General features: G+C 40.5%; 1 protein-coding gene across 1 annotated transcript in view; it reads right to left on the bottom strand.

The window, feature by feature from the left end:
• Positions 1 to 13036, bottom strand: part of LOC308084293 (tyrosyl-DNA phosphodiesterase 1-like) — a 142214-nt gene that overhangs the window by 95739 nt on the left and 33439 nt on the right. The gene's annotated exons all lie outside the window — the stretch shown is intronic.

Here is a 13036-nt window from a genome sequence, read left to right on the forward strand (position 1 = left end):
TCACCGGAAACGAACCCCAAACTGTTTACAGTACATATCTTTCTGTCTTATTACTACTCGTATATATGATATGTTTTGCATATTACTGTAGGCTATATCATTGTTTGTCTTTATATGTATGTATCTATGAATTGAAGGTGTATCTCTACAGCAAGTCTTAGAACTTCACATATAGGTCTAAGACTTTAATGCAGTATGGTTTTGCAGTAAGTTTGGATAAAAGTGTCTGTTAAATGACTGTACTGTAATGTTTTAATAAGGGCATTGTTATTCAATCACTCCAATCAAATTCAAAAAGCAGGATTTTTATTTCACCAAATTGCAGGACAAAGTTAATCGTTCAAAGAAAACAATTTAGTGCAAGATACAAAACATGCCGAACCGGATGCAATCTAAATAACATACCTGTCATTTGTGAACAAACAGTTTAGATAGATAAACATACATGCATACATAACACATTGGACCAAATATTGTGATAAAAAAGTCAGTGAGTGACCAGTAATTATAAAGTATCATGATACTTGACCATATGACTACTGTGTTCTGATTACATTAGGAGTGCTTATACTTATTTATAATGTAATTGTAATTATAGTGCCACAAGCATATAACATTGCATTTATACGTGACCGTATAAGTCCTTATAGAATGCTGTATATTGTGACATGCTTATTGTTATAAAGCATTATGAGTATTTATTAGTTCTTATGACTATAATTATACAGGATTATAAAGAAGATCATATGGCATTATAAGTATGCTAATAATGATTAGATTAGATAAGATCAAAACACCTAGCAAAGTACTTCAATTCTATAAAAGATAAAATTCTAAATTTAAAAGAGACTTTAAAAGAAAGCAATGTCCTCTCCACACTTGTGGTGGAGCACCCAGAATGTGTTTGTGTATGACATGTGTGCGTGCATGTATGTATGCAAGTCCATGGAATGATTAGCACAGAGTCCATCCAGGTGCCTGTGTGCGTGTGCGTGGGGGGTCTAGCAAGCAAGTCCAGTTCGACCAGGTGAGGTGGATCAGGGTTTATTAAGGAGCCCAATGGCAAAGGGGATGAAACTGGCACTGCCCTTTGCCTTCCTGAATAGAGTGCATGCATATGACTGACTAAAGGTCAAATCCACAATGTATATGAACGAATAGGGGTATAAATAATCCACACGAACGGAGGTAATCCAATATATGGGAAACAGTCTGTCAAAAGAAAGTGTTCCAGTATCGCAGGGCACTCAATCCGCTTGTCCGGAACTACTCTGCCGCCGGGACTGGGGGAGAAGAGAGGCTCTGCACGTGGAGGGGCTAGCTAGGCTCTGTGGATGGCCTCCTGGCCGGGCTCCTCCTCACCAGGTCCAGGACCTGAGCGTTGCACCAGACTCCCCCACTCCAAACATTTCATTCTGGCGTGATGGTTTCTTGGCCCGTGGTGGTACTGCAGGCTCCCCTTGCGGCTTGCTTGAATGGCCCTCCTTAAAGGCCTCACCGTGGATTTGTTGGGCTTCTTCCTCACGGAAGACACAGGCTGGGGCGCCAACCCATACTGCTCCCGGATGCCGTCTACATTCCGGCTGTCACCCGTCTCTCCGGTGGTCACCAAACTATTCCTGGTTAAATAGAATAACAAACAAACAGTTTGGTTAAGGAAGTTAAGGTTAAGGTTAAGGAAGATTAATGGGACACACATAACATATTTATCAGTGAGAACGTACAGATATTAAATACATTTTGTTTGACTCGGTTCCACAGATAAATATTATGAAAATAGCAGATCTACAAGCTCACAACGCCCCGCGTTACGATGCGTTGTGAACTTGTAGATCGACTATTTTCATAATTGTTGCCTTTTTCTTACATTATTTGCCAATTTGGCCAATGTTTTACCTGTTTTAATAGAATAGTCTGTTGATTACTTTGAATGCAGTAATGGTCTTTTTTCTTTGTCATTTTCTTTGGTATTAAAAAGGTCTTAAAAGTCCTTAATTGTCACTTCACTGTCATCTGGGGACTCCCCCAAAATAATGTGGGGAGCCCCCTGGGGTCACAACCCACAGGTTGAGAACCACTGCCATAGAAGGTCCTCAAACCTCTGCATATTAAAATCTTCAAAGAGAGAAACAGAAAATCAGGAGAGAGTAACCATTTATCAGGACTACAGGGGGGTAGTCCTGTTGCTACAGGGGGTCCGCCAAATCTCTGTGCGATAGGATCATTGTCTTTTACATTAACCACTTGAACCATAGCATCCCTATTCTAAGGACAACTTTAGCCAAAAATAGCAGATCTACAAGCTCACAGCGCCTCACGCTGCGAGGAGTTGTGAGCTTGTAGATCTGCTATTTTCGGCAAAGAGGGGAAAAAAGAGCAGACCAAGTACAGAGTGAAAGTTTACTAAGTATTGGCGGTTTAAGTGGTTAAATGTCTGAAAATACACATTAACATGAATCCAACATCTATGAAAAGCGTTAATCTGCAACACAACTGTATGTTATATACAGTGGGGGTCCCTGCTTCATCTCTCTCTCAGTTAGGGGGTCCCTGCTTCATCTCTCTCTCTCAGTTATGGGATCCCTGCTTCATCTCTCTCTCTGTTAGGGGGTCCCTGCTTCATCTCTCTCTCAGTTATGGGGTCCCTGCTTCATCTCTCTCTCAGTTAGGGGGTCCCTGCTTCATCTCTCTCTCTGTTAGGGGGTCCCTGCTTCATCTCTCTCTCTGTTAGGGGGTCCCTGCTTCATCTCTCTCTCTGTTAGGGGGTCCCTGCTTCATCTCTCTCTCAGTTATGGGGTCCCTGCTTCATCTCTCTCTCAGTTAGGGGGTCCCTGCTTCATCTCTCTCTCTGTTAGGGGGTCCCTGCTTCATCTCTCTCTGTTAGGGGGTCCCTGCTTCATCTCTCTCTCAGTTATGGGGTCCCTGCTTCATCTCTCTCTCAGTTAGGGGGTCCCTGCTTCTGCTTCATAGCTCTCTCAGTTAGGGGGTCCCTGCTTCTGCTTCATAGCTCTCTCAGTTAGGGGGTCCCTGCTTCATCTATCTCTCAGTTAGGGGGTCCCTGCTTCATCTCTCTCTCAGTTAGGGGGTCCCTGCTTCATAGCTCTCTCAGCTAGGGGGTCCCTGCTTCATCTCTCTCTCAGTTAGGGGGTCCCTGCTTCATCTCTCTCTCAGCTAGGGGGTACCTGCTTCTGCTTCATAGCTCTCTCAGTTAGGGGGTCCCTGCTTCATCTATCTCTCAGTTAGGGGGTCCCTGCTTCATCTCTCTCTCAGTTAGGGGGTCCCTGCTTCATAGCTCTCTCAGCTAGGGGGTCCCTGCTTCATCTCTCTCTCAGTTAGGGGGTCCCTGCTTCATCTCTCTCTCAGTTAGGGGGTCCCTGCTTCATAGCTCTCTCAGCTAGGGGGTCCCTGCTTCATCTCTCTCTCAGCTAGGGGGTCCCTGCTTCATCTCTCTCTCAGTTAGGGGGTCCCTGCTTCATCTATCTCTCAGTTAGGGGGTCCCTGCTTCTGCTTCATAGCTCTCTCAGCTAGGGGGTACCTGCTTCTGCTTCATCTATCTCTCAGTTAGGGGGTCCCTGCTTCATCTCTCTCTCAGCTAGGGGGTCCCTGCTTCATCTCTCTCTCAGCTAGGGGGTCCCTGCTTCATCTCTCTCTCAGTTAGGGGGTCCCTGCTTCATCTCTCTCTCAGCTAGGGGGTCCCTGCTTCATCTCTCTCTCTCAGCTAGGGGGTCCCTGCTTCATCTCTCTCTCTCAGTTAGGGGGTCCCTGCTTCATCTATCTCTCAGTTAGGGGGTCCCTGCTTCATCTCTCTCTCAGTTATGGGGTCCCTGCTTCATCTCTCTCTCAGTTATGGGGTCCCTGCTTCATCTCTCTCTCAGTTAGGGGGTCCCTGCTTCATCTCTCTCTCAGTTAGGGGGTCCCTGCTTCATCTCTCTCTCAGCTAGGGGGTACCTGCTTCTGCTTCATAGCTCTCTCAGTTAGGGGGTCCCTGCTTCATCTATCTCTCAGTTAGGGGGTCCCTGCTTCATCTCTCTCTCAGTTAGGGGGTCCCTGCTTCATAGCTCTCTCAGCTAGGGGGTCCCTGCTTCATCTCTCTCTCAGTTAGGGGGTCCCTGCTTCATCTCTCTCTCTCAGTTAGGGGGTCCCTGCTTCATAGCTCTCTCAGCTAGGGGGTCCCTGCTTCATCTCTCTCTCAGCTAGGGGGTCCCTGCTTCATCTCTCTCTCAGTTAGGGGGTCCCTGCTTCATCTCTCTCTCAGTTAGGGGGTCCCTGCTTCATAGCTCTCTCAGCTAGGGGGTACCTGCTTCTGCTTCATAGCTCTCTCAGTTAGGGGGTCCCTGCTTCATCTCTCTCTCAGTTAGGGGGTCCCTGCTTCATAGCTCTCTCAGCTAGGGGGTCCCTGCTTCATCTATCTCTCAGTTAGGGGGTCCCTGCTTCATCTCTCTCTCAGTTAGGGGGTCCCTGCTTCATAGCTCTCTCAGCTAGGGGGTACCTGCTTCATCTCTCTCTCAGTTAAGGGGGTCCTTGGCCTGAAAAGGTTGAAGACCCCTGCCCTACAATATTGCATTCCGTTTTAATTCATGTTGAAAATAGCTGACTTTCAATGCTGGACATTCACCAGTAAAGCCCGTAAATGTACAAAAAATATACACATGGTGCTTACCCGGTCGCCCTAAATGTTAATAAGCGGTCCGGAGTCTTTGTGCAATGTATTAGACCGTAAGTATCTATAAAGAAGTGTTTTAATCCCGTCTGTGGACGATTCTGTTGGAAGTTCCCAATGGCGGTAGTGACGGGGCGCATCAGGTCAAAAGCGGAATTACACTCAAGGTAAAGGGGAATAAAGGAGGGGGGGAATGGCGTTCGGCCACAGACGGGATTAAAACACTTCTTTATTGAAAAACATGGACTAATACATTGCACAAAGACTCCGGACTGCTAGTTAACATTTGGGGCAACCGGGTAAGCACCCTATATGTTGCATTTGTACAGGAGAAGTACAATATTTACTGGTGCATCGTAGTGCGGCGCGTTGTTTTGGTTTAGCTGGTTAGCTTAGCAAGGTCCAACCAAACTTATAGTCTTCTTTAACTTGTCCAGATCAAACAACTTGCTATATACTAACATGTGAACAATGACGCCATGGCCTGGTTCTATCATTTCGTGGTGTATATTTAACGATTTATATCTTATAAATGCATACACATAGAACAGACTTCACTTACCCTGAGAAGGAGTTACATACAACAACAGTGCAGTGTGCAGTGCAGAAGTGGTCTGTATCCGGTCTAGCGGATACGGAAACTGTCTACATCACGATCCGGATGTAGTAGGCGTATTCTAGTATGCACCAGGAATTAGCGGTTAAGAGTTAGATAATATATATTTTAATTAGAAATAGGTTTAATATGTATGGTAACTAGGCTATTTCAAGGTTGTGCCGGCCTGGTCCTCAACAGAAAACCCCTGCATTTAACATTCTAAATTATCTAAGCACAATTATTTATTATTCATTATTATTATTATTATTATTATTATTATTATTATTATTATTATTATTATTATTATTATTATTATTATTATTATTATTATTATTATTATTATTTGATTCGGGATATATTAACAGCATCAACAACATTCAAGGTGATTGCCTGGCCTTGAACAGAAAACCCCTGTGTTAAACACATAGATAGATAGATAGATAGATAGATAGATAGATAGATAGATAGATAGATAGATAGATAGATAGATAGATAGATAGATAGATAGATAGATAGATAGATAGATAGATAGATAGTAGCAGCATTTATATGGTGGGAAGAAAGTTCGGTTTCAAAGTAGCCCTGACGAAACTTCAACCTGATGTTTGCACTTTTTCCATTTACGGCCCGCACATCTACATAAACGTTTAGATTTCAACTATACAGTGCTTAACCCATGGCCACGGACGTTACAATTATGTACGGTACCTAAAAAATACCCGTATATTCCGTGTTGTTCAATAAAAAGCATTTTAATCCGATTGGCTGCCATTTTCTCACAGAGTTATAATGTATCAGAGTGCAATACACCTCCCAACCAATAGGGTCACGCAGTAAAAAGCATGAAGAAAATGGTCACCAATCGGATTAAAATGCTTTTTATTGAACAATACAAAAGATACAGGTATTTTTGAGGACCCGTACAGAATTGTAACATCCGTGGCCATTAGGTAAGCACTTTATATTTGAGATTTGAACGTTAATGTAGATGTACCGAGTGTAATGGAAAAAGTAGTGCAAAAAAAAAGGCTGAAGTTCAGCCATGACGCCCGTGACGGACACTGCGGAAGTAATCTGCCATGACGTCATGGGCTTGGAAACGTCAAACAAATGTCCCGTTCTCAACAAATACTCATCGAAAAATTACCAAAATAATATGGAAATGCTCAGAATATTGTCAGGTTTTTGTGGGTGGTTTGTGCTCTGGTGCATTTCAACCAAGTCTCTTAGCTCACGTTGTGTGTCAGTCCAATGTATTATCAATGGAACGTCTAAGAAGGCGCAGGCTGCCTTTTGAAGAATTCTATTAATGTCTATGGGTGCCCTGGAAGGCGCATATTATCGTCGAGGGCGGACATGGACGACACATAGTGCCTTCCTGGGGTTCTGACCAAAAGGCAATATGTGCCTTCTTCGGAGTGAGACTGTGTTGGATGAGAAGAGAGTGGAAAGACAATTTTATTGCTTCTAGTGCTGTGTACTGGTGCCTGATTTATGCTTTGTACGACGGTGTCCAACGTAGCCTATATGACAGCGTAACGTTTAGCCTTCCTCTCTTCTCATAATGTTTCAATACAGACGCACACTGTTATTATTCTATTTCAGACAGACAACTCTTGGATTGAATAAAATATTTATTGAGCATAAATATTCAAGCATATTTGACGTCACGGCTCTGTCTCATTGAATTAATTCCCTGTAAGGGACCAGTCGAAATTTACAGAAGGGGGTCCCTGGAGGAAAATAGGGGAGGGTCATGACTTTCTAATTTTAGTCCAAGGGAGGGTCAGCTAATTTGACTTTGAATCAAAGGGAGGGTCATGCAATTTTGAATTGATAAAATAGTCCGTTTTTTATATACCTTTTAAGTACAGCAGAACAGTGGTCAATGACCCCTCTCTATTTCAAAGGATACAAAGAATTCAAATCAAGGCATTAGGCATATTGGAGAGATGCATTATCCCAATTTCCAACACAGAGATATCCTCTTTCAAGTGTGTTTTTGTTGCTCATAGAATTACATACACCCGGTAGGTTACAATGACCAATTTATAACTGGATATTCATAATCATTTGAAGTAATTCTGTGCATGTGATTAATTTGGACCTATATGGACAGTTGTGTATCCACAAGTTTCCTAGGGCGTTGTGGGCATCACTTCCTGTCGATTTGATCCAATGAAATCCAATGATATCCAATGAAATCGACAGGAAGTGATGCCCACAACGCCCTAGGAAACTTGTGGATAGATGCCAGCCTAGATCCATAAGTAAAACCAGAATCATCAGGCCATAATTGCAGGGCTGCCAACATTGGACTGTCAGAATCCAGGAGCCACACGCCCATAACTTTTGAAGGAAATATCCGGAGATAAAATAAATCCCATGCAATTTGGACCCAAGGAATAAAGTGGTTATTATTAAGATTCAAGCACATCTTGACTCTATATTAGGCTACAGGACAAAAAAAAGCACAAAAAAAACTGAGCTGAAAATGTTCATATCATATATTTCTGTTTTTACTAAATAGTTCTTACCAACTGCATTTTCCTAATCCTTGATGTGTGTATTTAAAATTCTGCCATGTACCAGACTGAAATAATGTCCCACAGGGTTAATTTTTAACCCTACAGTATGTTACACCCAAAAAGGGAAACAAAATATCTGGAAGTATACAACATACAATAAAACACATATTCTATACAATTTGGACTCGAGGAATGTATTAAAATTGGTATTCTTAAGTATATCTTGACTCTATTTTGGGCTTTTTTTTTTCAAACTGAGCCAACAATGTTCAGATTACATCTATAGCCTATTTGTCGTTTTACTAAATACTTGTTGATAGTTTTCTTGAACTATTTTCTCATAATCCTTGGAGTGTGTATTTAAAGATTGCGTGTGTGGCTAGGCTTAAAACGTTCCTTCCATTTGGGGAACAACAGCACCATCATCATCCATAGTCTCTAATGTCGTCATAGCCAGTGCAGTGCACGTTTGATTACCTCATTAACAAATGACATGACCTGCCTGGTGAAACATGTTCAACAACTCTTCTGAACGTGTGGTGAGGTGAAGTAAGTAAGTATGTACATTATATTTGTACAGTATATATAACACTTCTCACAGAGAGAACTCACAAAAAGCTTGACATACAACAGAAATAAAAACACAGCATGAAACATTCAAAACAACAAAAACACACACAAACAAATCTAAGACATTCCACAAGTAGTTCTTAAAAATGTCCAGAGGCTGCAGCTCTCAAGACCTGTAGAAGGGCATTCCATACATTTTAGTTTTTGACCTTGACCTTTTTTCGCCCCACGGGGGAAAATATAAGATATTCCACAAATGTGTGTTTAAACAGTAATGTTTGTAAGTGGCTCAAAAAAATTCCACAGAGGCTGACCTTTTTTTCGTTCCAGCTCTCAAGACCTCTGGAAGGACATTCCATACATTTTCTTTTCTTTTTTATTATCTTTCTTCATCTTGTGGGGGAATGCGGAGGGGGAAGCAGTTAGGGCTTAAGTGTCTTGTTCAGGGACACTTCGAACCTTAGGCTTCCCAGGCGGGCTCTCTAACCATTCAACTATTGCCGCCAACCTGGTACGAGGAATAATAATAATAATAATAATAAACTTTATTTATATAGCACCTTTCATGACACAAATGCAGCGCAAAGTGCTTTACAGAACAAAACAAAAACAAATAAAAATGTATAAAATACACAATAAAACAGTGGCATAAAATTAATGGCTAAAACAATACATAACAGGCAGTGAGGCAGTGAGCAAAACAGTAAATACATGAATAACAACACAGAGATTTAGAAGAGAAAAAATCAACTAAAAGCAAGAGTGAAGAAATATGTCTTGAGCTGTGCTTTAAAACTGTCCACAGAGGGTGCCTGTCTTATGTGTAATGGGAGTTTATTCCAAGCCGTCGGACCGTAGAAGCAGAATGCTGCTTCGCCGTGTTTTTTATATGACATTTCAGGCACTTCGAGTAGGCCTGCACTAGAAGACCTGAGGGGGGCGGTTTGGAACGTATTTAGGGAGGAGGTCATAGAGGTAGGAAGGTGCCAGACCATTGAGAGCTTTATAAACAAGTAAAATAAATTTAAAATCAATCCTAAAAACAACCGGGAGCGAATGACCAATAGACTCTGGACGGCTGACCTTAGGGTCCTGCTGGGCACATGATATTGTTGTAGCAGGTCATTGATTGATTGATTGGTTGAATATTTTATTAGGCAAAAATGTAAAAGAGCACAGTTACATTTAAAATACTTTGTCTAAAAGGTCTGTTAAAAAAAGTCTTTGCGGTCTTGTTTCCAATGAGGTCTTTGGTATTCAATTCATAGTCATATATAGTGGCACCACAGTTCAAATATCAATACAAAAATACAGAAAAAGATAGCACTACGTACAAACAAAAAATAAAAGAAGCTGGGGAAAAAATTATAATAAAGCTATAGTACAAAAGGGGGGGGGGTCGTCTGCAGGAAAAATAGTATACCTCCTTTTTTGGCCTCTCTTCCTAATAAAAATAGTGAAATCAACAGGAAGTTAACATTTTTTATTAAAAAAACAAACAGTACTGGGTTTGGTGATGCTCTATATTGTCTGAATCAACTTTGTTTACGTTCGTTTACATGCTAAAAGAGTGACTTTGAGAGCTGTTTCACCGTATAATGTAAGTCAACGAGGAACATATTTAGAATGATCAATGACTGACGCACACAAGTATTTAGTAAAATGACAAATATAGACATTCTTGGCTCAGTTTCTTTCACTTTTTGCCCTAAAATAGTGTCAAGATATGCTTGAATCTTAATAATACCAATTTTTATGAATTCCTTGAGTCCAAATTGTATGGAAATTCTGTTAATTTGTATGTTGTATACTTCCAAATATTTGCTATGTTTCCCTTTTGGGGTTTAGGTAGGATAAGGGTTAAAAAATGAACCAGTGGGACATTATGGTGATAATTTTGGCTCCGTTTTTTAGGTGCTGTTTTTGTCCTGTAGCCTAATTAGAGTGATGTTTAATTAGATGTGCTTGAATTTTTATAATAACCACTTTAATTAATTCCTTGGGTTTTATTTGTCTCTAGTTGTGTCCTTCAAAAGTTGTGGTCTTTTCTATTTCTTCCATTTTCAGGTTTGGGTTCAGGATATGTGTAAAAAAGGGTTATTATTTATATTATATTATTATTTCACCCTGATACCTGACAGAATCTTAAAATATACACTTCAAGGATGAAGAAAAACCAAGTGACGGAAAGAATCCACCCTATGCGCGTGGACCCCACTTTCTAGACTATGTATGATGGCATGGACTGACCACCCCCCCCCCAAGCGGGGGGTCTGGGGGTCCTCCCCAGAAACTGGTTTTGGGAGTTTGATACATAATCCAGGAGAAAATCAGGAGACGTGTCACATGATCAGTTTTAAATGTTGTATTTGATGGGGAGGGTTAGGGGTGTCAAGATGTAAGATGTCACGATACGATACATGATGTTGGGCATATGATATCGATATGATACATTATTAATGTTCTTTTCTCATGTATCATCAACATTGGCCATCATCTTTAGTTTAAAATAACTTTATAAAGCACGTTAAAAAACAATTACAAAGTGCTTTGTACACACAAATAAATACATTTGTGCAAGCTTAAGGGAGAAGTGAAGTTCTCACTAACTATAAACCCATTGTTTCAGAGGACAGATAGACACTAATATAACAAATATAATATAATATAACACTGCATAACTATAAATTCCACAAACCTCATATTTTTGTCATCTGGACTTTTTTATTTAATTGCTCTGATGCATGTCACATTAACGAGCATCAACGAGCATCAGCTGACACACAACACCTCCCCTCTGCAGTGCTTTAATCTGAAAGTGACCGGAGTCTGTTACATTTCTCTCCAAAATACTATGAATATGATGGAAGACATGATTAATAATTACTGTGATTATGCTCACATTTCATATCATACATCATACAGTAACTAAGAACTCCTATTTATAAAAATATATATATATATATATATATATTACGATACAGTATGACATGATGTTACAGCTGGACTGTTACAGCCAGAAACAGAACTGCCACAACAAGTATCATCTTGAAGTCTTTGAGTTGTAGCTTGTTGTTCAGATCAAAGGACTTCTGAGTGTGTTGAGTGTATGTTCAGCTCCAGTAGAAAGGTCAATGCATTCTGAGTTTGAGAACCTTCTTTTATAGTTAAGAATGATGACGTAATGATACTGAAGAGATCGTATGATAGCTAAAAGTAATCTCCCACCAGACCAGTCTGAGCATTGTGGCTGCCAATACATTTTAGTTACATAAGTACACACACACACACACACACACACGCACGCATGCACGCACAAACACAGGCGCGCACGCACGCACGCACGCACGCACGCACGCACGCACGCACGCACGCACGCACGCACGCACTGCTCCCCGAGACACTGCCCCCTAGTGTCCACTGCTCCTGTCACTAAGGATGGGTTAAATGCAGAAATTGTTTTCAAAAATATCCAGTGACAAATACCACAAAGGTGTGTGAACTGCATTATTATTATTATCAGACGCGTTGCTACAGTAGGTCTCTACTAGGTAGGGGGCTTAGCGGATTTGGGTACTTTTCCCACCCGTTTTTTGTTACTTTATTTCGGCTTTAGGGGTAGGGTTAGGTTAGGGTTATAGATATGATTCAAAAAAATGTTTTTTTTTTCTTTTTTTTGTTTTTTTTCTTGGTGGCTTTGGATAAAACATTGGTGGCTATAGCCACCGAAGCCCCCGCGTAACGACGGGGGCAGTACCCCACTTGTACCATCAGTTATTTTTTCTTTTTTACTGAACACACCAATTATGTTCGTATAGAGAGACTCTGGACAAAGCTGGATGTACCGCGGTGGATTCGAACCCACAACTGGGATCTTTAAGTGAGCTAGGGTTGATGTGTGGATGTACTCAGATTCTCCCTCAGATGTCTCTGCTACAACAGGGAATGACGACACTCTTTAGATATTGTCACTCACTGATAGTATTGCTGTTCTGATGTGGTTCTAGAAATTAAACATGGCAAATATGTATATTCATTATATGACATTAAGATAAAACATTATTACAATAAACTAAAAATCATTCCCACAATAGGAATGAAGTAGCTGTATACTATTGACCCTGTGCCTGTGGTGTAATGTAACTAAGTACATGTACTCAAGTACTGTGCTTAAGTACACTTTTGAGGAATGTTTACTTAAATGTTTACTGGAGTATTTACCATTTTCAGTACTTTGACTTCTCAGAGGCAAATATTGTACTTTTACTCCACTACAATTATTTGAAAACTTTAGTTACCAGTTACTTTGCAGATATAAATGATTACATTATAAAACATACATTAACCACTTTAGCCCTATTTTATACATAGGCTATTCTCAAATATTTTAGTACTTTTACTTTTGGTACTTTAAGTACATTTTGACACCAATACTTTTTACTTTTACTCAAGTAAATTTTGAGTACTTTTTCCACCACTGCCCTGTGCATATTTGTAACAGCAAGCTTATTCTGTAAAGGAGTCTCTCTGCATCACATACACTCTAAACACTTAGACCCTCTACTTATAAAACAAGCTACAATACAAAAGTATGGTAGTTATAATATGCTGTTCTTCTAAGCATAATAATGTAACTTGACCAACACGGAAAATACTTCATAAACCTTGTTATAAGTTGTT

The sequence above is a fragment of the Gymnoscopelus braueri genome (assembly GCF_963280865.1).
Source record: "Gymnoscopelus braueri genome assembly, chromosome: 1".
Lineage (NCBI taxonomy): Eukaryota > Metazoa > Chordata > Actinopteri > Myctophiformes > Myctophidae > Gymnoscopelus > Gymnoscopelus braueri.